The sequence below is a fragment of the Pollicipes pollicipes genome, unplaced genomic scaffold (genome assembly GCF_011947565.3).
Source record: "Pollicipes pollicipes isolate AB1234 unplaced genomic scaffold, Ppol_2.1 Scaffold_1600;HRSCAF=1878_pilon_pilon_pilon, whole genome shotgun sequence".
Taxonomy (NCBI): domain Eukaryota; kingdom Metazoa; phylum Arthropoda; class Thecostraca; order Pollicipedomorpha; family Pollicipedidae; genus Pollicipes; species Pollicipes pollicipes.
Window position 1 is genome coordinate 25541955 of NW_023595962.1, and position 23520 is coordinate 25565474.

Consider the following 23520-nt stretch of genomic DNA (forward strand, 5'->3'; position numbering starts at 1 on the left):
AGCCTTGATGGGCGGGATTTCGGTCAGGAGGGTGCGGTCCGACCCCCGGCTGGGAAGGCTTCACCGGCCTCGGCTGCCGACAAAGGTTGACACCGATTACGCCATCAGCACCTGCATGTGTGTGCACAGCCGAGCGCGGTTGATTCCGCGCTCCCTGCTCCGGGCAGGGCTGGGTGCCGTGGCCGGTGCCACAGGTCGTGCAGGATGCTCTTCTCGCCCCTGTACTCTTTGTTGAGGTGAGTCACGGCAGATGGTCATCAGCCGGTGACGCCTGACGCCGGCGGCGATAACCAGCCGGCGGCTTTGTCCCCGGGGACCGATAATCGAGTGACGTCACAGGCTGACGGTCTTTGACCCTTTCCGGATAAAGGGTTGATGCCACTTCCCAGTCGGACAAAGGCAGATAAGGGCAGAAGTTTATTTTTCATGGTCTCAGCGACAATTAAGGCCACCAGAAAGATGAACGATAACGGCGTGAAATTTCGCTCAGCTACGATACATACGTTGTGTGTTTTCGTCGACGAAAAATCTTACCCAGGTGATATCGGAACACTAACCTATGACGTCGTACCTGAAAGCTGTTGGAGTAAAGTGACCATTTTTCCTTTTGTATCGAATCCTTAGTTTCCGGAAACCATCCGAGGCGTCTAGGCATATTGAATTTAAAGCCATGTCATCATCGGCAGTGTCCAAAATTTCAAGGCCACTTAAAAGCCGCGCAATTTTTGCAACCTGACGTCTTAACGCGCAATTTTTAGTGCATCTGCACGACCTGACTGCTTATACATTAGGCTGTTTTTGAGATTCCTTGTTATTTTATTTATCATATTTTCATTCTTCTTATATTATCGCTGCAATTGCATGTACGCTGCTTGTCGCTCAGCTGGTAATCCCGACTATGTAAGGACTACCTACGTTACGTGCAAAGCGTGGGCATATTTCATTTGGTACCGTTAGTGCCCTTGAGTTGGTCGTCAGCACGTGGATTGCGCGCGCCGTCCGTCCGGTCGGCCGGTCTACCAGTTGGCAGACCAATCACCCCGCCCTCCGCTCCCCTCTGGAGCAGGGGGGGGGGGCCGCCGGAGGCCAGCATGTCTGCATGCACCCCGCCTTCTTGTTTGCGTCGCTCCAATGAGCCCGAGTTGCCATGACGGAGGCGACAGGGCGAGGAAGCGGCGTTGCGCAAGAATCTACTCCTGTTTATGTCGGCACACTTTGAAGTCAGACTAGCCTGGCCAGCTGTGGAAAAACCGACGTAACCACGGCAACAAGGCGATAAGCTATTTCCTTGCAACAAGCTATTTCCTCTTGTCGGGACCCAGTTGTTTACCTGTTTGAGCACACTTGATCGTCCGGGAGCCCTTCACATTGTGTCTTGGGTACTTCCTACTTAAATGGAGGGCACCACGTGCTTGTCAGGGCCCCCCTCTGTTCGCCTCCTCGGCTACACTGGATTGTTTGGGGATGCTGAACATTGGGTCTTGGTGTCTGAATTTAGTGTCCTACGCTCCTGTCAGAGGCCACCTGATATCTGGGTGCACTGATATTTACATATTTGTACACACACACACACACACACACACACATACCTGGAATGCTCGGGTACACTCCATATTACGGGTTGTAGTCCCCCCCCCCCCCACACACACACATTTGTCAACCTGCTTAGGCACACTGGGCCATTCCAGGGCCCTCCATGCTGTGTCTTGGGTGTTTCTTATTTGAGTGGGAGTGGAAAGCCCCATGTTCTTGGCGGTGCCCCACCTATGAAGCTGCTTGGGCCGGCGTTGGATGCAGAGGGGAGGAAACACGAGGGCACGGGACCATGCCCCTTTGGCCCCGAGAGGACCCAGAGGCTCCGTCGAGGCCCAAAACCTCCCGAACGGACGCAGTTTTTTTTAAAAACACAAAACACAACAAAATTTGACGTCTTTGGGCCCACAAACGAACAAGAACAGGTTAAGGTGCAAGTCAAAAGTCCATGGACAGACAACATAAATTATTCGCTGATTGAGAAAGTGTTGAATGGGAGCCCGACCGGGAGCTCAGCGTGCATCCCGCCCCCCCCCCCCCCCCCCGCTCCCTCTCCCAGAGGATCCTCGCGCATGCTTAGTTCTGCGGTTGGCCCTCCTGGCGCGTGTAGACCTGCCTCACCGTCATCCAGTCTCCTTCACCCCATAGCTCCGAAATGATCAATACTGGTCGAAAGGGCTCTTATCAAGCAAGCAAAAAGCAAGCAAACAAAAGAACACTGCACCTGAAAGGCTTCATACGCCTTTTCTGGGGCGCAATCTGCCAAGATTCACCCAGTTGCTCAGGTTTCTTCACATGGGTATCGGGTTCTTTCCACTTGCTCGAAGGGCCTTGTGCTATTGCTGGGGCTAATATAAGGTAAGGTACCGAACCACGCAATGCTCAGGGACCCTCGGCTTTGAGCTAGGGCTGTTTCCCTTTGATCGCATTTGCGGGAACCCTTCACTCCTACCGGGGGTCTTTCTTTTAACCTGCCTGGGCACTCCTGATCGCTCATTCATTCATTCATTCATTCATTACACTGGTCTTCCGTGATTTTGCTTTGCTCAGAGGGCCGCGTGCTCTGGCCGGGGTCCCATATGTTAGCCAGCCGGGGCACTACCGATCGTTCATGGGCCCACCACGTTGGTCTTGGACTCTTCTCACTTGCTATAAGGAGCCTATACTTGTTGACGGGAGCCTGTTTGTGGCCCCTCGCGGCACCCATGATCGCTCAGGTTCCGTCCCTAGGAGCCTTGGTGCCTTAGCCTTAGAGCAGCGGTCGGATATGCGCCGATGAATTTTGACACAGTTGTTGAAGGTAATTTGTTTTGCCACCCAATATGTATTTGTCATTTTCCTAGACTATTAAATGTGTGACACTTTTTTATCTTGTGCTACCTACGTTTTATTACTTTGTAGTACTGTCGATACTTAAAGATGTCGTTTATCATACAACTTAATGGCCGGAATGCAAATATTTTTTGGAGGGGCCCAAACCTTAGGGGGTCCACAATGTTGCGCGCCCCCGCTGTTGACAAAACCTGGATCCGTTCCTGATTTCACGGGCCCAGTCATTTGAAACTTGAAAGCCTACAGCGAAATTGAAAATCTCCCTTGGGCACAAAATGGCACCTAAAAGGTCATCAACACGCGCCCGGGTGGCAGATCGGATGTCCTTCCCTCGGGTGGGGGTCAGTTTGACTCCACTGAGATCTCAGGAACTAAGAGAGCTAGTGGCAGCAAATTTACAGTGTGTGTTGGCCTGTACCTGAACTATCCAGGTCAAAGTTTTAAGGTCCTAGGTCATGACCTTCAGTTCAAATAATGTCAAACAAGGACAATATTCTGGTCAGTCCCCAAAGTGCCCCCAGAACCTAAACACCTGTTCGGTAAACAAAAGGACCCAGGATCATTTAAGGTCAGTGAAGTTGTTTGACCTTTCAAAGGTCTTAATGACCAAAATCATAAACAACCGCTTTCAGTTTTGCATTCGAATAAACGTTAATGATGACGCTGGGCAGCATGTCCCTTAAAACAAAGTGTTGATCTGGGTCATTTTGGGTCAGTGATCTATTTTGACCTCTGAGAAGTGCATGAAAGATATACAATGCGATTCCTGTTATCAATAAATCCGAAATGGGCACCAGGGACTACCCCACACAACAAACCGTGGAGTTATAAAACATATTGGCTTTGACATTGGCCTGACCTTCAAAGCTGACCTTAGGTCAATGGGATTTGCTCACTCAATTAGTGCGTTGCCTAAGAAAGCATCTCAGAGACGTATGGTCCTGTCTGACACTCCGTTGTTACATCAGATAGAACGATTCCCTACAAATTGACTTCGTCGAATCCATGGCCTGACTTTGACCTCAGTAGGTCAGCGACCTTATAAGGCACATCTAAATTTGCAGTACCAAGCGATCCGCTTTTCAATTGCTTCCAGCTTTGCAAAATTTGGCGCGGCTGCACTGCGTCGTTTGGAGACCATTCTGGAAAAACCTTCGGGTGTCAGTTTGACCCCCGTCCGAGCGCGTGTTAAAAACACCGCGTCGCTCCGCTTCATCATCTCTTTTCTGCTAAGCCCCGGAACCATTTAGATAGATGGAGTTTTGTCTCCAGCCGATCCCAGCTCAGACCCTGTTTTCGTTTCAAAACGGAACTTCATCGTACTGAAGCTGTCGAAGAGACTATTTTTTAAAACAAAAAGTCAGAAAATTTTCCTTGTAATCGACATTCCAGCTTGGTAAAAAGAAAGTAAGATATCATATAATGACGCTAACATGCAAGGCGCTTGAACACAACCGTTTTTAAGTACGCAATGGAAAAGCGCGGAAACCTGTTCTGACTCAGAGCTCTATGATGAGATATGAGTCAAACAGGTCTCCGCGCTGCGGAGAGATTTAAGTACTGCATGCCACGTTACCCGCATTCGAAAACTACTACATTTGGAGGCCAGTTCTCATAAGAAAATTGCGTATTTCATGGAAGCAGACATTGATGCAATTCCTAGCAGGTCAGATGCAACATACGATGCGCATATGACACAAGACGGCCTCCCCACTGTTGCTGTTCATTTCGTATAGCGTTATGAATAGCATGTTAACGGCAGTTCAAGTGACAATGAACGGGGGGTCAGGCATGGATTAGCTCATTGTTGTGACAATTCGCAACGAAAATTACCAGCTCTTGGATTCTTCAGGTAGCAGACAATCTGTCACCGGATTTAGATAGAATAGAGGAGTGTAGAATGTCTCTACCATGTAACATCCTCTGGTTCCTGATTGGAATTTGGTATACTTTAAAGCAGGATCAGCAATATTGTACTTGCCGCTTAGAAATTACGATAGAACATATTGTGCTCACTTTGCAAAAAACAAACATATAGCTTATGCTGCATTCTGCTCATTTTAAACTCTGAAATGGTTGGTTCATTTGTCTAGGGCATTCTTTCTTTCCAGACGCTACCTTTGTCATTTGAGCCATATGACTCACTGACACACCATCGTTAGAAATAAGGCCCACGATTCAGTTCACGAAGTTCACCAAGAATGTGATTCAGCTTATGGCTCAAAACAGCATTTTTTCAGTGAGCTGATTTAGTTCACGGCTTAAACCAAGGCGATATACAGATGAAGCAGTAGTAATAGCCTTATTCCTCTTAAAAACTAAGAGAATGAATGCATATATATATATATATATATATATATATACATATAGACGCGTTTGTATTTTGGCGGCATGTATCTATCGAAACGAATAGCAGAAGTGAATTAAAAGTTGACCGCGGAATAAACCCCCTCGAGTTTTTGTTGCTTTTTTACAGCGAGACACATTTCTACAGGTCACCAACGTTTAAGTGATTACTCCAGGAGCAATTGCCAGCCGTCACTGCGATACAGTACATATCTAACTAAGAATTAGAATACGCGAAAAATACGTATACATGCAGACGTACTCAAGTGAACAGGCACCACGCATCACACTTCGCTCGAACATGCAAAGCTTCGTTCAAGCGTGTTCAAGGGATTTAAAGTACACAATCGTCATACATCACCCGTCGATTAGACATACAAACGATTTCAGTCAAACAGGCCTCGTGCACCATGCCTCAGGCATCACTAACACACGTAAATGATTTAAGCTAACACGCATCACATCAAGGCATATTTCACGTTCGCATGATGGGCTACGATGGCCCCGGCACGCAAAGGTCGGCACATCGACTTTTTATCAGAATAGTTTCATTTATTTTCCTGTCTCGATGGTCGTGTGCTCTGCAGATGACTTTGAGCTCTAAAAGGGGTATAGAGTCCGTACATCCCTGGATTTCAGCCTGAGCATGTTTTTCCAAAAATGGTCACCGAAAGGGGCGATTGTTCTTGTTTTCGACGTCTCGCAAAGACAACACAATCACCACTGTTTTATTTTGGGCGCATCTCAGGTGTTTATTATATCTCAAAGGAAAAGGGCGTACGGACTCCCTGACACAGATAGTGTCGTTCTCATATTTTTTCACACAGTTAGCGCTTAGCTTTGTAAATAGTCTATATCGGCGAGTTCATGCGTTTGCTGCGCGTTGCTTCGAGAAAAAAAAATCGAGTGGGATCATCGGCATGCAATTTTTATTTCACTATTGCTGTACGTCCCGATGAGCGCATGTGGCCGAAATATCAGCGAATCTGTATACTCATTTTCCTGGGTTTTCTTCGAAGAATAAGACTATTACTACTGTCGTATCTAGATGCAAAATATTCCCCCAAATGCACTTAACAACGTGCAACCAATTAGCTCATCGGCTAATTTTAGACGTTGTGTCACTTCAAAGAATGGTCTAGTAAATATGAGATTGTACAGCAGGAAAATCGATTTTTAGGAAAGTTCCACCTTTTTGATCTGGAATAATTAGGTCCATTATTGAGATGATAGTAAAAAAGTTATGATTAATCTTGAAATATCCCTGAAGCAAAGCTACTGGCGTCTTCAGCTAGGCTCTACTTTCCTAGTTTGAAAGCAGAAGAATGGGGTGGGGGGGGGGGGGGCGGTCGCATCGACCATACCTTGTAAGTCCGCGTTATGACAACCGGCACTTGTTGTTAACTACTTGCTTGCTGTCTTTCATGGTACCTTCATCTTCATATGCACTGAGTAGCACACAGTGAACAGCGACGTCATGTTGCTGGGACGTAGCTCCCTATTCAGCCACCCCCGCCCCTCACCTGAACACCAGCCTTCCCAATTTTGCAAAGAAAGTTGGCCAAATCCGTAGAAAACTCCGGTCGGCGACCGATTTTTTGGTAGGTCTCGTAAATTTGGTATGCTCAGTCCTCGAGCCTATTTGGCGGAACTACGCCACAGACAGCTTTTATGCACCGAGAAGCACCACGAACGTTGTTATTTGTTGTGGTGTATACTGGAGACACTCAATCACGGGCGCAAATGTCTTACACATAAGGTTTAGTGTGTGTTGAACATCGGTTCAAAATTACGTAAGTTGTTCAGTGCATTAGCGAGGAGCATTAGTCAGGTCGATAACACAGTACTATTAGCCTTATTCCTCGGAAAAATTAGGAAATAAAAGATATAGTTAGGTTTACTATATCTCTATTGATAGTCAGTATTAATCATTTACTAATATTTACTTTATCTAGGCTGGTGTTCTAGTGTTGGGGACTATAACTTAACTATATCTCTATTCTCCTGGTTTTTCCGAGGGATAAGGCCAATGCTACTGTCCTATCTATGTGCTGAACATAGGACATTCCATAGGTACCGCTGGATCCTCACCAGCGCCAGGTCGCCGACCTGCAGCCGTCGCGGGACAGAAAGAGATGCAGCGTGCAGCCGCGGAGCGCAATACTATAACGCCCCTCCCCCAGCCCCCACCCCACACTTATGCACTCACCGCACAACTTTGAGAAGAGCGTGGCGGAAATCCGTTGAGGAATATATTTGTCGGCGTAATTTGGGGATAATTAAGGTTACTTTTGCCTGCTCTCTCTTTTCCCCCAACTAATTTTGTGAAACTGCACCCATTGTCTGTGCAGGTCTCCTTTTTGGTGAGTCATTTGGGAGTCCCTGCATGCTTGTTGATATTCTCCTAACTGTTCATCACCACTGTTAACCGCGATGAGCAGAAAAAATCGCGTGTTATGACCAGCTCCAAACGATTTTTTAGAAGGAATTCGGTTGTGGTAATCTGACCAGATCCCTGCACTTAAAAGTAGTTGAAGGTTGACAGTGTGCTGTTTGCTCACTTCGCACAGCATCGTTGCCTTCCGATCCTCAAGCCGACCTCAAGAACTCTCACGACTGCACCACCACGTCACTGGCTGACGCGCTCCGTAATGCTAGTTTCATCGTCATCGTTTGCGCCGTCGCGGAACCGTAGCGGCGTACGCTGTTATTCATGCGGCGTAAGGCTGACATTTTGTGGACCTACTAGCCCAGCAAGAAAACGTCCCTTATTTGGTAGCCTTGCAGCATATTTTCTCTAAGAGTGGTGTTTTTATATACACAAAAACAAAGACAACGCGTGTCATTGGGGCAATGCCGATGAGACAGCGCGGGTCATTGAGGCAGCGTCAATAAGACAACGCGTGTCATTGAGGCAGTGCCAATGAGACAGCGCGGGTCATTGAGGTAGCGTCAATAAGATAGGGCGTGTCGCTGAGGCAGCGTCAATAAGACAGCGCTTGCCATTGAGGCAGCGTCAATAAGACAACGCGCGTCGTTGAGGCAGCGTCAATAAGACAGTACGTGTCGTTGAGGCGGCGTCAATAAGACAGCACGTGTCATTGAAGCAGTAATATATCATATCAGTCAATAAGGCAGCGCGTCATTGAGGCACCGTCAATAAGACAGCGCGTGCTATTCAGTTGACAATTTTTTTCGACGACGACGTGTTTGGGCTACTCTTTCCGATGGGTACAGCCACGGTGAGGACACTTCTCTCTACCCCAACCGAAAAAGAAGCGGACGACGAGAACACCACCGGCACTCGCAAATAGCGTAGAAAGTGTAAAGAATCTGCCAGAATGCCAATCTTTGAATGGGAACATGGTGGAATGCACACTGTTTTAATGAGAGTTGGCGTGACCGCAACATCACGGACGTATGTACGAGGGAGAGCAGACTCCCCTGAAAAGAAGGCTGGCGCTCCTATCGATCTGTATTGAACAGTAAATGTAAAACAGTAGTTTGCTGCTGAAATCAAAACATCTATTGCGCAGAGACACAGTCATAGCTCCGTGAGGCATATACTGTACATCATGCTCACAGTAGTCCGGCACGTGAGCAAACGAACCCGAGCAAAGCAAAATGATGAGAGATGCCTTATATCACTACTGTTGATAGCAATTTTGGAACAAAAGTACGCACGGAAAAATACACCTGCATAAGATACGTATGCAATGGTTCGTAAGCAAATGCACGTAGGGCACAAATTACGCATGGTGGAAGTGCGTACGCGATTTTTCGTAGCATGGCTAAAAATACGCATGAAAAACGTACGCATCGATAAAAGTTCGCGTTGCAAAACTTCGCCAGGACAAAAGCTTGTCAGGACAAAAGTTCTTCAGGATGAAAGTTCGTGTGGAAAAAGCGCTTTTGAACAGACTACGTACGCATTGTTCCAAAACAACAAACTTACGCAAATGTTCGCAAATGTATATATGTACTATATATATATATATATATATATATATATATATATATATATATATATATATATATCAGCACTTCAGGCAACAACGGTAGTCATAAACGCGCTCATTGCAATGACAATTTTTGAACCGTCAGTGGTTGATGTATCGATGAAACGTGAAAAAACTAAAATCAGCGGTTATAAAAACAGCCATCTGGTGGAACTACAGCTGGGATAGCCCCTCTCGAGCCCCGTTTAGTTATGGCGTTTAGATCGGCACGAGGTCTGGAATTGGCCAACTCGAAGAACAGTGTGCATGCTTCGCTGCTGTTGGCGCGGTGCGCACGGAACGGCTAGACACTGGAGTCGTTGTACTCATACCACTCTCTCTAAAAGGGGTGTTTACAGTAGGCATTGTGTCGGCCCGAGAGCAACACGCCGGAATGGTCGGCGACGAGGCACAGGTTGTTCTTGCATGGCGGAGTATGGCGACAGGTCCGGACCACCGACAGAGAACTCAACAGGGGTATTCAGCTTGTCTCTGTTTTGATCCTGCTTGAGCAAGAACCCTTCCAGAATTTCCCTTGAATCGGAAGGTTCTTGAAGCACTTTGGACACTTCTGGCATATGGAGCACGCCGGCATTTCGTCTCCCAAGCACCTCTTCCTCGGCGAAAAGGTCAATGCACTTCTGAAATCGCACCTGGCCCGCTATAGACGGAATTGGGAGGGCTCAGCTCCCAAGAGCAGGCGGGGGGGGGGGGGGGGGGGGGGCACGTCATCTGTCACGAGCATATCATCTGCTGTTCCAACGAAGTACGAACATTTTCCGTCCGTCTTCATGCCATGCGAATATATTTGCTCACGCACTTGTGCATACGAGCATTTGCGTGAGTATTTCTGTCATAAAAAATCATGCATTACGTACAGCTGCTTACAAACAGTTGCGCATGTGCCTTGTGCTCGCGTATTCTTTCCATGCGCACCTTCGTTCTAAAACCGATACTACATATTTCAGCGCCATCTTCCCATTAGTCAACACAGTCACCTGGTGGTATATTACCGGGTGGATGGTATGTCTATTTTTTATATGTAGCGTGGGCATTTTCTTTTAAAGACAGCTAAAGCTGCGTTTTTTCCAGCCAATTTCTTACGTTTATGGACCTGTCAGATTCCTTGGTACTGGAACAAATGCAAAGCTTGAATTAGTGGCCGGCTTTAAAGGTTCAACGCCAGGTCAACCCGAACTACATCATGATTACATGTTCACCAAAGGACATCTATGCTAACGTGACGCCCCCCCCCCCCGCACTGAGCTGTGAAGAATACTGCCAGTAGTCGGTGGTACTGGCACCTATTGAGAGTTCTCACAACTATTAAATCGATAAATCCTCGCGCCTGCGCCTGTCGGGAACTGACGCTTCGGTCGAGCCAGAGTGCTTGTTGTATTAGTGTTCTCGAGGAAAACGAGTGGTGAGGCGTACGAACGCTTGCGGTTTTCATCGGCTTTGTGCTAGAAAGCGAGGGTTATTTTTGCCTCAGTTGACACCATCAGGTGGGTGACAGAGGGGTGCATTTGTTGTACCCACTGACGTCTGTCGGCTTGTTTGCGTTCGCGGTTTTGGCCGTCCATGTACAGAACAATTGGGGCACCGGGCCATTTGTCAAACTGCTGCTGACGCGGATTCCTAACTGTTCTCCGCTTCCATCGGCGATGGCGATGGGCGCTTTGATGGGCTGGTTGGCCTAGATGGGACGGCGTATGGTTCAGTGTGTGTGTGTGTGGTGGTCTGCCTGGTGCCTGTTCAGCAGCAGTCTGCTTTTCCTGACGTCAGGTAGCCACTGCTTTGCTGGTGCGGCGAACGGATGGGATACGCAGGACCTCCAGACATCTGTTGTCTATGGCCGGCTGAATGGGAGGCTGCTACTCCAAGAAATCTGGTCAGCTAGCGGAAGCCTATACCCATCCTGCTCGACACGGATCTCCTGCTAGAGTACGAAAGGTCAGTGCTCTAGCATGTGCTACCTGTTCTAGGGCATGTGTCCTCTGTGTTGTCCTTGAGGCCTCGATTGCCCTTACGATGTTCTGTGTGATATGCATATCATGTGCTGCTGGCCTGGCTGTAGAATATCATCAGTCAAAGCCAATACACCATAATGGCATGGGAGGGCTTGGTTTTGCATAGTCTCTTTTTAGTCCTTGTTTGTATGGTTGTATGTAGTGATTATATGCAAAAAAATTAGGATCCTTTGCTAGATAATAGCTTAATGTTTTTCAGGCAATGATATGTTAAGATGCTAAATATTGAGTATTTGCCCCATAATTATTGTGCCTTGTTGTTCTGCAAAAGGTGTTTGGTATCAAAGGCAAAATGGGCAATAGGCCACTCAGCATGATAAACATCAGAGATCTTTTGGTAAGGCATAATAAGGGAAGATATATAATTGTAGGAAATAAAGTTTGCTTGCCACATTTTGTTACTTTATAATTGGTGATATCTATATTCAAAATAATGTGATTACCAGTGCTATATTATCTCAGGATTGATGGTATATTCATCATGTGGGGCACAGCATTGATAACAGTTCATAGTTGTACTTTGTTGCAGCATGCAGTTTGCAGAATAAGCTGCAATTTAAACATGGATTGGACTAGCCATGCTGCAAGCAAAGTGCCAAGTCCAAAACTGAAAATGCTAAAACTTGTTGCATCCAAGGTTTCATGTGAAACACCATGTGTTGTCTGATCTAATGATAAAGCAGCTTTATAAGTGACATATTTCAACCCATTGTGCCTAATATGCCACTCATTAGTGACACTGCCTGGGTTGTCTAATTTGCTGTCCAAGAACCCTGTGAGCACCCAATATTAGCCATACAAGAACTGAAGGGGCTTTTGTAGGTGCTGCGGCACACAATACTGTCTTCATTGGTGCCAGGGCCCTGCCCCCCCCCCATCTAGCCATGCTTCTGCCCCCTATGAAAAGTTACAAACTATGCTGCTGTCAATCATTATCTTCACATTTATGATGGGATTTCATCATTGCAATGTGTCTGTCTCTTCTCATATATAAAAGCCACTAATTTCCACCTTTTTTTATTTGAATCTGAGTTTTTAGTCATCACCACTTATTTTACCATCATCTAACAACACCTAATCTCAATTTTGTGCTGGTATACCTGAGACCTAATACTTACTGATGGCTGCTGTTATCTTACCTTAGACATGCCATTATGACATTTTTTTATTTAAAAGTGGACCATGAGCAAAAGTCAAGCTGAAAAGGGTTTGTGTATCACACTATTTAAAAATAGGTGGGGTGTGCTAATGCCAATTTTATTGTTATGGTGGCCTCTACAGGCAGGTTGGGTGATCCAAGCCAATCTTCCTGGAGCTGTAACAGAGGCTGATTGGTAACCAGAGCTGCATCAAAGGTTGATTGATAATCAGAGCTATAACCAAGGCTGATCGGTTGCCAGATCTGTGACGAAAGCTGACCGGCTCAGATTTGGCATATCTTGGTGCAAGCTATATTGGCACTAATTTTATTCAGCAGGAACTGTACTTGGCGAGGTTCCGGACACTGCGGCGTGCGTTTTTTTTATTTATCTCGTGCAGTCTTTTTAGTGACTGTCTGGAGATGTGCTAAGCATGCGTTTTCGGCGTGCCTGTAAGAATTGTTGAGAAATGTTGCCAACAGTTGACCGCTGACAGCTCGGTTCCACTTTCAAAGTGGTTTGTGTCTTACCGTGGGCATTGTCGGTTCTCGTTCAATCCAACCTCATCCCATCCCCGTCTAGGTGTGCGTCGGAGAAGCCCGCAAATGGTGCGCTGCGTAATTAAACGCTTCCAGAGCGTCCCGCTCCTGGCCGGGCGGAGGCGTGTGACGGCTGCCTCGGCTGCCCCCCCCCCCCCCCTCCCCCGGCGTGTCGGCACCCGTCACCGCTGACCCCGAGAGCGCGGCTTGTCGGCCGTGAGCCGCGGCTCACGACCGCGGTCACGTGACCCGGTCGATCCCGGCACGGACAGGCACGGCGTGACGCCTCACCACCGGGGGCCGCAAGAACGGCGGTCGGCGCTCCGTCCACCGCAAGCCAGGCGATGGTGCCGCATGCCCGCCGGCAACGGTGGAGGCCGCCGAGAAAGGCACCGGGGTCGGCGTCTTTTGAGCGCGAAATGTTGAGATGATGTTAATCTCGATGAAAGGTGCTGCTGGGGTTGCCGAAAGTCGGTCAACGCGCCTGCGTGGAGGGAATGTTTTTCATTAGGAGATAATGAATCAGGATACGATATTGTGAAATAATCCCACTTATAGCTATTAGTGTACTTTTATTTTATTTGGAAAAGACTGTTCTAGACAACACAAGTTCTCTGTTCAGGAGATATGCTCCTCAGTACATTATTGTTCGGTTGCGTTATTGTACCTTGCACAACATTGATTGGGAACCAATTGACGGTTGTTATATCTGAAAATCGTGCTCACGGGCACGAGGCATGAACAACTCGACAATGATTCTTTTGGCCTTTATTGCCGCATGGGTAATGGAATGGATTTGAATGGCGTTGTTGTTGTTGTGTCATGAATGCTTGAGTGACCTCGAAATAGTCTCACTGACATAGTCTGTACATCTCTGCGAGCGTGTAGCTCAGAAACTAGATGGATTTAAGCCTTAAGGAGGGCAGGGCTGTGAGATGCATGGAATTCCAGCTGGCTTTTTCAGTTCAAAACCCCACACAGATGTGGAACGCTTCCTTTAAGCACTGCAGTCTGGGAAGCCGGAGGTACGAGGGTTTGACTCCCTGTGGTGCCCGCCCTTCCTGCCAGGGTGAGAGGCAGGCGACGCCACATAGCCCCAACAGCTGGGTGCGTCGTAAAGCCCAGTTACGTCGAAAGGTGGCGTGATCGCTGCCACGCCGGCCACACCGCACCACCCTGCGGCTCTCCCCACCGGCCACACCGCACCACCCTGCCGTTCTCTCCGCCGGCCACACCGTACCACCCTGCCGTTCTCTCCACCGGCCTCATCGCACCACCCTACGGCTCTTCCCACCGGCCTCATCGCACCACCCTGTCGCTCTCCCCACCGGCCTCATCGCACCACCCTGCCGTTCTCTCCACCGGCCACACCGCACCACCCTGCCGTTCTCTCCACCGGCCTCATCGCACCACCCTACGGCTCTTCCCACCGGCCTCACCGCACCATCCTGCCGCTCCCCCCCCCCCCACCCGCCACACCGCACCACCCTGCCGCTCCCCCACCCGCCACACCGCACCACCCTGCTGTTCTCCGCGATCGGGCAGCATCAGCAGATGTGGGCCGGCGGGCCACGGCCGCCGGGCCCCCCGGCCGTGGCCCGCCCAGTCTGGGGCCCGCTGCAGCCGTGTGACGGTGTGTATTTGTTGCGATGGTTTAGCAGGTTGTGCGTGCGTGCGTGCGTGCGTGCGGGCGCGTATGTGTTGAGCAGAGACGGCGCAGGCTGTGGGGGAGCTGAGGGCAGGGTGTGGTGTGGGCGTCAGTGGGTGGGGAGGGGTCAGCTGTTCGGACCTGAATGACGGCATGGAGACCGCGACCGTGGGTTATGGACAGCTGCTGGTCCTTTCAACAGGCCCAGTGGAAATCGGGAAGGACGCGGTCTCTGAGTTGATTCCTAGAGACGGAAAACTTTTGTGAGCCTCGTTTGGATTCCAGTAACGATTGGCTTCACTTGATTCATATCAAATTGCGGCCAGTCCCCATGTAAAGCCTAAACGTTGCGAAGGTTCACTGTCCTTCGTTCACTGTCCTTCGTTCACTGTCCTTCGTTCACTGTCCTTCGTCAGTCCCGCAGTGCTCAGAGGTCTGCTCAACTTGTCTTCCCCCCAGGCTGATCCGGCACTGACGCTGACGGCCTGTGGCATGGCATTGTGTGGGCCTAGCCGTCAGCTCCATAGGTCGATTGTCGTGATCCTTATAATCCACTTGTGAAGAACGTATGTGGATAGGTGTTTATCTGAACGTAGGACGATGTAGGAACTTCAAAGGCCACGCCACCTTTCGTCTTCATTGGGGCTTTACGACGTACTCAGCTGCTGAGGCTATATGGCATCGCCTGCCTCTCAACCTGGCCGAAAGCGCGGTCACAGCGGGAATCGAACACCGTACCTCTGGTTTCCCAGACATGCGGTGGGTAAAGGGAATGCTCCACATTTCAAGATATTGAAGCAATTAGCCCTGGGTAATTGCTCGCATTCACTGGAATGAGATACCATGTAGAGTCTTCAAGCAGTGCTTTTTCAAAGCGTCGGTCTTTCGTAGGATGAATTTGTGTTCTTTTTTATAACCGTGTTTTTCTTCCGTCTTTTGTCGAAAATGATGTGTTTATTGCGTATGTTTCTGCTGACGCCAGTGGCTGGCGGGCGGCGTGCAGTCGGAGTTTGTGACGGCGGCTCAGGCGGTGTGTCTTGGGCGGGGAACGGCGCAGGCAGTGCGTTTGTACAGCTGCGGGACTGGGATGGGCGGGGTCACGGTCGCCGACGTAGCTCAGCCCGGCCACCCTCAATGGTGGTCTGGGTTATGGACGGCTACTGGCCCCGCGAGAAAGTCACACAGGGATCCAGCAGCACTTTGGTGGGCGTCTGCCATGTAGGGCTCCTCGTGGATTTCCGTGTGACGATGTGTTTATTTTTACGCTGGCTATGACACAAGGCGGTTTGTAGTCACGTATCTTGGGTTTATATAACTAATGCGATAACAAATGATTGATGTATATATATATATATATGTATATATATATATATATATATATATATATATATATATATATATATATATATATATAGCGTTGGTGTGCGTGTAGGTGTAGGTGTAGGTGTAGGTGTAGGATTTTTCTGCTGTCATCTCATTGTTCTTTTGGCAAAGAGCTATGATTTAAGTTTACTTAAGCGTTGAGGCGCCATGCGTTGTGCAGATTATGTTTCGGAATGTGATAAAACGCATGATTTGAATTGAATGACGGTCGCGTGGCAAATTTACAATTCCACAGACCCTTGAACAAGGTGCAGCTATTCATTTATATCTTCCATTTAGCCACCAGCTCGTGCGACCGTGCCAACTGCAGTGCATATTCTTCTGTGAAGACCCCCGTGCACCGCCGCCTGCTGTTAGTTCCCTTCCGTCACATTGCATGTGTGGCTGCGGCGCCCGCAGGTGTGTGGTAAACAAAGGGCGGCCCAGCCGGCTGTGTGCCGCCGCCGCCGGGGTGCCGCCGCCGCCGACTCGGTGTTGACTGGCCGGCTCCCGGGTCTACAATGACGCCCGTACTGACGGCGGCCGGCGGTGTTATGGACGGCTACTGGCCGCCGTCAAGAAGTCCTAGAGGATTCCGTTCGCTGTCCTGTAAGACTTCTCTCGACCATCGGCTCTGTGGTACGCCCGCTGGGATTATGTGGGCCTGCGCATCTGGTCTGAATGGCTCACTTGGCGCTCGCGACTGTAGCCATGTGTTCTGGACAGACATTGCCTTCGCCAAAAAGTCCCGTAGGATACTAAAGGAATCTTGCAGGAGTAGCGATGCACATCCGTTTTCTCTATGCGCTCGTCCGATGCTCCAAGCGGTCCTGATCTGGTGTATGTATCTTTTCGCTTCGATGTGTTGTTCACCGTCGGGAGATCCTGGACCTGCACCATCGGCCTGCGGTGGCGTCAACTGGCTGGCTGTGGCCTGATCCGGAACAGCTCGCCCATCCTCCGGGCGTGCATTGATTGGTGGTAACTTCCCAAACATGTAGCTCGGGTGCTGCAGCCAGACAGAGTCTATCCATCCGCTGGTTCATAAACTGGCCTTCAAAAACGTCCTGCAGGATCGTGCAGTTGGGTCGGATCCATGTTCGGCTCCTGAGCCGATCCATTGTGGGCTCCTCAGCTGATCCATGTTTGGCTGCTCGGCCGATCCATGTGCGGCTCCTCGGCTGATCCATGTGCGGATCCTCAGCTGATCCATGTGCGACTCCTCAGCTGATCCATGTTCGGCTCCTCGGCCGATCTATGTTCGCCTCTTCAGCTGATCCATGTACGACTCCTCAGCTGATCTATGTTCGGCTCCTCGGCCGATCCATGTGCGGCCCCTCAGCTGATCCATGTGCGACTACTCAACTGATCCATGTGCGGCTCCTCGGCCGATCCATGTTCGCCTCCTTGGCTGATCCATGTGCGGCTCCTCAGCTGATCCATGTTCGGCTCGTCAGCTGATCCATGTTTGGCTCCTCGGCCGATCGATGTTCGGCTCCTCAGCTGGCGCCTGCGCCGCCGCTCTGCCCTGACATCGGGCGCAGTGTTCGGCTGAATGCAGTATAGGCGCCGTGTACGAATTAAGGAGTTTTGGTTAAATGTTGTGCAACGGGTCACGACAATTTTTAGCGGTGTGCAGCGTCCAGTCATACAGGAAAGTTCGCCTCTGGCCAAGCTCGTGATAGGCGCGTACGCCGTGCTTGGCGGCGAATGGTGACCGAAGTAAACGGCCCGGAGGATTGGAGCACGAACTTCACGGTAACTGGATCCCGAGGGCACCCCATATTAGGAATTGTTCTTGAGTTCTCTTTCCGACGGAGGTTTCGGTCACTCGGCTGTCAGGTACTCCCTGAAGAAGCCTCACCTGCCAAGCGTTCCGGGAGACAGCTGGACCGCCGGAGGCTCCGTGAGACAGCTGGAACTGTCGGGTGCTCCGCGAGACAGCTGGGACCGCCGGGTGCTCCGTGAGACGACTGGGACCGCCGGGTGCTCCGTGAGACGGCTGGGACCGCCGGATGCTCCGTGAGACAGCTGGAACCGCCGGGTGCTCCGTGAGACGGCTGGGACCGCCGGGTGCTCCGTGAGACGGCTGGGACCGCCGGATGCTCCGTGAGACGGCTGGGACCGCCGGGTGCTCCGTGAGACGGCTGGGACCGCCGGGTGCTCCGTGAGACGGCTGGGACCGCCGGGTGCTCCGTGAGACGGCTGGGACTGCCGGGTGCTCCGTGAGACGGCTGGGACCGCCGGGTGCTCCGTGAGACGGCTGGGACCTCGGCGGCGCCAGGTGGCCTGATTCCGGGCGGCCGTTCCCGGGCCGCCGGCCGCAGTTCAGCCGCCTAACGGTGGCCTCGCGGCGACGATCCGACAAATGGCTCCGCTCCTCAGCCCTGTGTGATGATCTGAGGTGTGGCTCCACTCCTCGTCCCCGTGTGATGATCTGAGAGGTGGCTCCGCTCCTCGTCCCCGTGTGATGATCGGAGAGATGGCTCCGCTCCTCAGCCCCGTGTGATGATCTGAGAGGTGGCTCCGCTCCTCGTCCCCGTGTGATGATCGGAGAGATGGCTCCGCTCCTCAGCCCCGTGTGATGATCTGAGAGGTGGCTCCGCTCCTCGTCCCCGTGTGATGATCGGAGAGATGGCTCCGCTCCTCAGCCCCGTGTGATGATCTGAGAGGTGGCTCCGCTCCTCAGCCCCGTGTGATGATCTGAGAGGTGGCTCCGCTCCTCGTCCCCGTGTGATGATCGGAGAGATGGCTCCGCTCCTCAGCCCCGTGTGATGATCTGAGAGGTGGCTCCGCTCCTCGTCCCCGTGTGATGATCGGAGAGATGGCTCCGCTCCTCGGCCCCGTGTGATGATCGGAGAGGTGGCTCCGCTCCTCAGCCCCGTGTGATGATCTGAGAGATGGCTCCGCTCCTCGGCCCCGTGTGATGATCTGAGAGGAGGCTCCGCTCCTCAGCCCCGTGTGATGATCTGAGGGGTGACTCCGCTCCTCGTTCCCGTGTGATGACCTGAGAGGTGGCTCCGCTCCTCGTCCCCGTGTGATGATCTGAGAGATGGCACCGCTCCTCGGCCCCTCGAGGTGGCCGTCATAAAAGGCAATTAGTTGGCGCCTACTGAGGCTGCTTGTCGTCACATTGGACACCTCTCGACGGACCCTTTATCACGTCTCGAACCATTAGTTCTGCCGACCGGCTGTGGCTGCGGTGGAACTACGACTGGAACTGGGGCTGGCGGCTGAGACCACGACAGTGGTCGGGCTTGGAGCCGCACCAGTGGATCCATGCGTGAGTGTTGACCCTGCTGAGCGCCGGCCGCCAGCCGCTGTGGACGGGCCGGGTCGTGTGAGCGAGCTGAGCCGAACGGCTACTTAAGGCGACTGATAGTGCCACACACAAGTCAAGGGGACGGCTCAGATGACCGCAGGTCGCTCGCAACCGGCGCGCAAGCGACAACCCCACGCCGCGGTCCGCGGGTCTGCCGGCCGGATCCAGGGTCCATGGTCACGAAGGCAGATCCAGGGTTCCTGGTCCCGAGGGCAGATGCCGGGTCCCGGGTCTCGAGGGCAGATCCCGGGTCCCGGGTCTCGAGGGCAGATCCCGGGTCCCGGGGGCAGTTGCCGGGTCCCGGGTCTTGAGGGCAGATGCCGGGTCCCGGGTCCCGAGGGCAGATCCCGGGTCCCGGGTCTCGAAGGCAGATCCCGGGTCCCGGGTCCCTAGGGTGGGTCCCGGGTCCCGGGTCCCGGGTCTCGAAGGCGGATCCCGGGTCCCGTGGGAATCGTTGGCAAGAGCGCGCGCGGCTGGATCCGTCGTGGAATCTGAGGGGGCGTCTGCAGGCGAGGGCGGAGTCGCCGCCGCCGCCGGCGGCGTCACGGCGCCACCGCCTCGTGACGGACGGCGTCTCCGGAAATCGATGGCCGTCGGTGCCGACCGTGACTCAGCGGGGGGCAGGGGCGGCGCCAGGCACGCGCAGATGATAGCCGCGGATGAACGCCAACCACCAGACAGTCGACTGGCGAAGTGCCTCGGGATAACCGCAGGATGTTCGCTGGTGGACAGTAGACGTCCATTATCGCGGTGTGTTGCGACGGCCTCCGCCGCTGTCGGTACCGATCGTTGCGGGACGGCCCGCTGGCGGCGCCTCTGCCGCCGCCGTCGACCGAGCCGGACTGTGCGACTGTCCGGTCCGGTCGGCCGTGCGGTGGCTGTGGTTGTGGCTGTGGCTGTGGCTGTGGCTGTGGCTGTGGCTGTGGCTGTGGCTGTGGCCGTGACCGGGGCGCCGAGGTGGTGCGACAGCAGACCCGGGAGGCGGGACGGACTGTAGGAGGGCCTGCGTGGGAGACTATGCCAACCGCCGCCACCGCCCAGGTCCGTCTGCGGTGGAGGCGGCGTCCCTCACACCTGCCAGGGAAGCGAGCTAGTCTGGGGTGTGGCTCAGGGCCCCTCCCTGTCAGCGAGGGGTGTGGCTCAGGGCCCCTCCCTGTCAGCGAGGGGTGTGGCTCAGGGCCCCTCCCTGTCAGCGAGGGGTGTGGCTCAGGGCCCCTCCCTGTCAGCGAGGGGTGTGGCTCAGGGCCCCTCCCTGTCAGCGAGGGGTGTGGCTCACATCCCTCCCTGTTAGTCAGAGGTGTGGTTCACGTCCATCCCTGTCAGTGAAGGGTGTGGCTCTCGTCTCTCCCTGTCAGTCAGGGGAGTGGTTCACGTCCCTCCCTGTCAGTCAGGGATGTGGCTCACGTCTCCCTGTCAGTCAGGGGTGTGGCTCTCGTCTCTCCCTGTTGAGGAAAAAAAGCTACACGCCGAAGAAAAACCGACTGATTTTCACAACCCTCACCATCTCGTTACGTTTCCTCACATGTCAACAAAGCAAAGAGTTCCCTGCTCGTCGATTCCTGCTGCATCTGTTGACCCCGTTGTGACATTGCCCGTCATCCGTCCTTGACATGGCTGCTGACGAGCGGCTCCAGGTCACGTATGCCGACTTGTCCTTCCTTCTTTCATCTATCTTGCCGTACCTTTTTTCCTCCCGGCTTTAATTGCCAGGGAGAGCAAGCATCTTCAAACCTTGGCTAGCATTAGCTCCCATCGACGGCAGCTTCCGCCGTCGGTGCCGCCAGCGCGGCCGCGGTCAGGGCGGCCGTCCTGTTCTGTGTTCTGTGTCCTGCTCTGAGCCGGCACACGGCGGGGCCGCCGCGCCCCTGGCGTCGGGCTCCTCGCACCCCAGAGCCTAACGAGACGCCGCACACCTGCCGCTCCCAGGGCCGGCACACGGCGGGGCCGCCGCGCCCCTGGCGTCGGGCTCCCCGCACCCCAGAGCCTAACGAGGCGCCGCACGCCCGTCCGGTCCAGGGCCGGCACACGGCGGGGCTGCCTCGCCCCTGAGGTCGGCTCCTCGCACGCTAGAGCCTAACGAGACGCCGCACGCCTGCTTCTCCAGGACCGGCACACGGCGGGGCCGCCGCGCCCCTGGCGTCGGGTTCCTCGTACGCCGGAGCGTAACGAGACGCCGCACACCTGTCCTTTGAGCCGGCACACGGCTCTGGCCGCCGCGTCCCTGAGGTCGGCTCCTCGCACGCTAGAACCTAACGAGGCGCCGCACGCCCGTCCGGTCCAGGGCCGGCACACGGCTGGGCCGCCGCACCCCTGAGGTCGGCTCTTCGCACCCCAGAGCCTAACGAGGCGCCGCACGCCCGTCCGGTCCAGGGCCGGCACACGGCTGGGCCGCCGCGTCCCTGAGGTCGGCTCTTCGCACCCCAGAGCCTAACGAGGCGCCGCACGCCCGTCCGGTCCAGGACCGGCACACGGCGGGCCCGCCGCGCCACCGAAGCTCGGCCGGTACTTCCGAGGAAGACGGTGTGCTTCGGGGTTTGCGATGCTGTTGATCGCTTGTGATGTGGTTCCAGCCGCGACCTGCCAGGAGGAGTTGGTGGACAGAGTTGATTTTGAAAGGATTCGTTTTGTTCCTACAGCGACATGTACTACAAATAGGAGGTGCAAGTGTAACTTAGCACATCAAAAAAGGCCATGCCTTTCTGGTAATGGTTGGGTACATATCACGCGTAAGCGGTTTCTAAATACACGAAGTCGTCATTTGTGACTAGTTTGACCAGTTCGTCCTGCACAAGACGACACAAATCGAACTGAAGCAAAGCCACTGGCTAGTCATCGTCATCCAGTTTGACGAGTTCCGCGAGCTTTGGCGCGTGTCGGCCATCAGCACCAGTTGTTGCACAACGCCGGAAGTTCTTCGCTTCCTGGCACGGATTCGATGATCGCTTGGGCGGAACAGCCGACTGGGCGGACGTGCCGCCGGCCTGCCCTCTTACCGTCGCCAAGACGGGAGAGGCGGCGACGGCAGGGTAAGCGCAGCTGACTGCTCCCGGCCTGGGGTCAGTGCCGGCTCCGAGCGCAGCTAACTGCTCTCGGCCTGGGGTCAGTGCCGGCTCCGAACCCAGCTGGCTGCTCCCGGCCTGGGGTCGGTGCCGGCTCCGGGCGGTGTTAACTTTGAGAGGCACTGGAGCACGGTTCCGGCTCAAGCGGTGTTTGCTGCGGGAGGCTGGGTTCCGGAGCACCGTACCGGCTCACCCTTCCTGTGCAACTCTGTCAGTGGCCTATTCGTTTTGTATCCTCCCTCCTGCTCGCTTTGGCCTCAGTTCGTCGTGATACCCCACGCCAGCCCGTCGCACCTTATGCGCTCAGGTCAGCCCCGTTTCTGTCCCGCGCTGGCGCTGACCCTTCGGGCTAGTGCTGACCCCCAGGTCATCGCATTGTCCCTGTCTGACTTTAATCCCTGCCGACCGTGAGCTATGTGATCGGAGTTATCCAAGCACGCACGGCATCCGGCCGCTGCTCCTCAGGCATCGACCGAGATCGGCCGCCGGCTCCGCCGTGGCCGGCCGAGATCGGCCGCCGGCTCCGCTGTGGCGGGTCGGCGGAGCGGTGACGGCTCCGGGCCGGAGGCGACGGCGCCGGCCTAGATCGGCCGCCGGTAGCGCGGCGGTACTGCTGCTGTCATCCATCAGCCAACCGACCGACCGCCGACGCGGTGTCGCGGACGGCTGGCGGGCCGGTCACGTGTCGTTGGCTCGCTGTCCGCCGGGGCTGGCGGGCCGGTCACGTGTCGGTGGCTCGCTGTCCGCCGGCAGGTCTCGCGGTACCCGCTGCGGCGGTTGGCTAGTTTGACTGGTGGAACGCTTGTCGGCGTTTGGTCGCGCTGTCTTAGCACTGGCAGCCTGAAGAAGCTAGGCTGCGACCATGACGGGCCTCGCGGGGCATAAGCGAACATGGATGAACAGCTTTCACTGGCAAATCCGGAACACTAGGTCTTTGTATTTGTTTATGTTTTATTTTGTAGTAGTTTCCCTCCTTGTTTAATTAGTTGCTTGTTGCGTTTGCTGTCGCCGTTCGTCATGGTGCCTGCAGGACGGCCTTTTGACCAGGTTCAGTAGTCGCCCATAACTCAGGGCGGTCGTTCCCACGTCGTCGAGGCGGCACGATAGGGCACTGCCGTTGCGCAGTACAGCATGTGCCGGCCGTTCACGGCGGGGGAGCCAAGTTATCGGCCCGACAGCCGCCACCGCCTCCCGCCGGCTCGCAAACGGCGC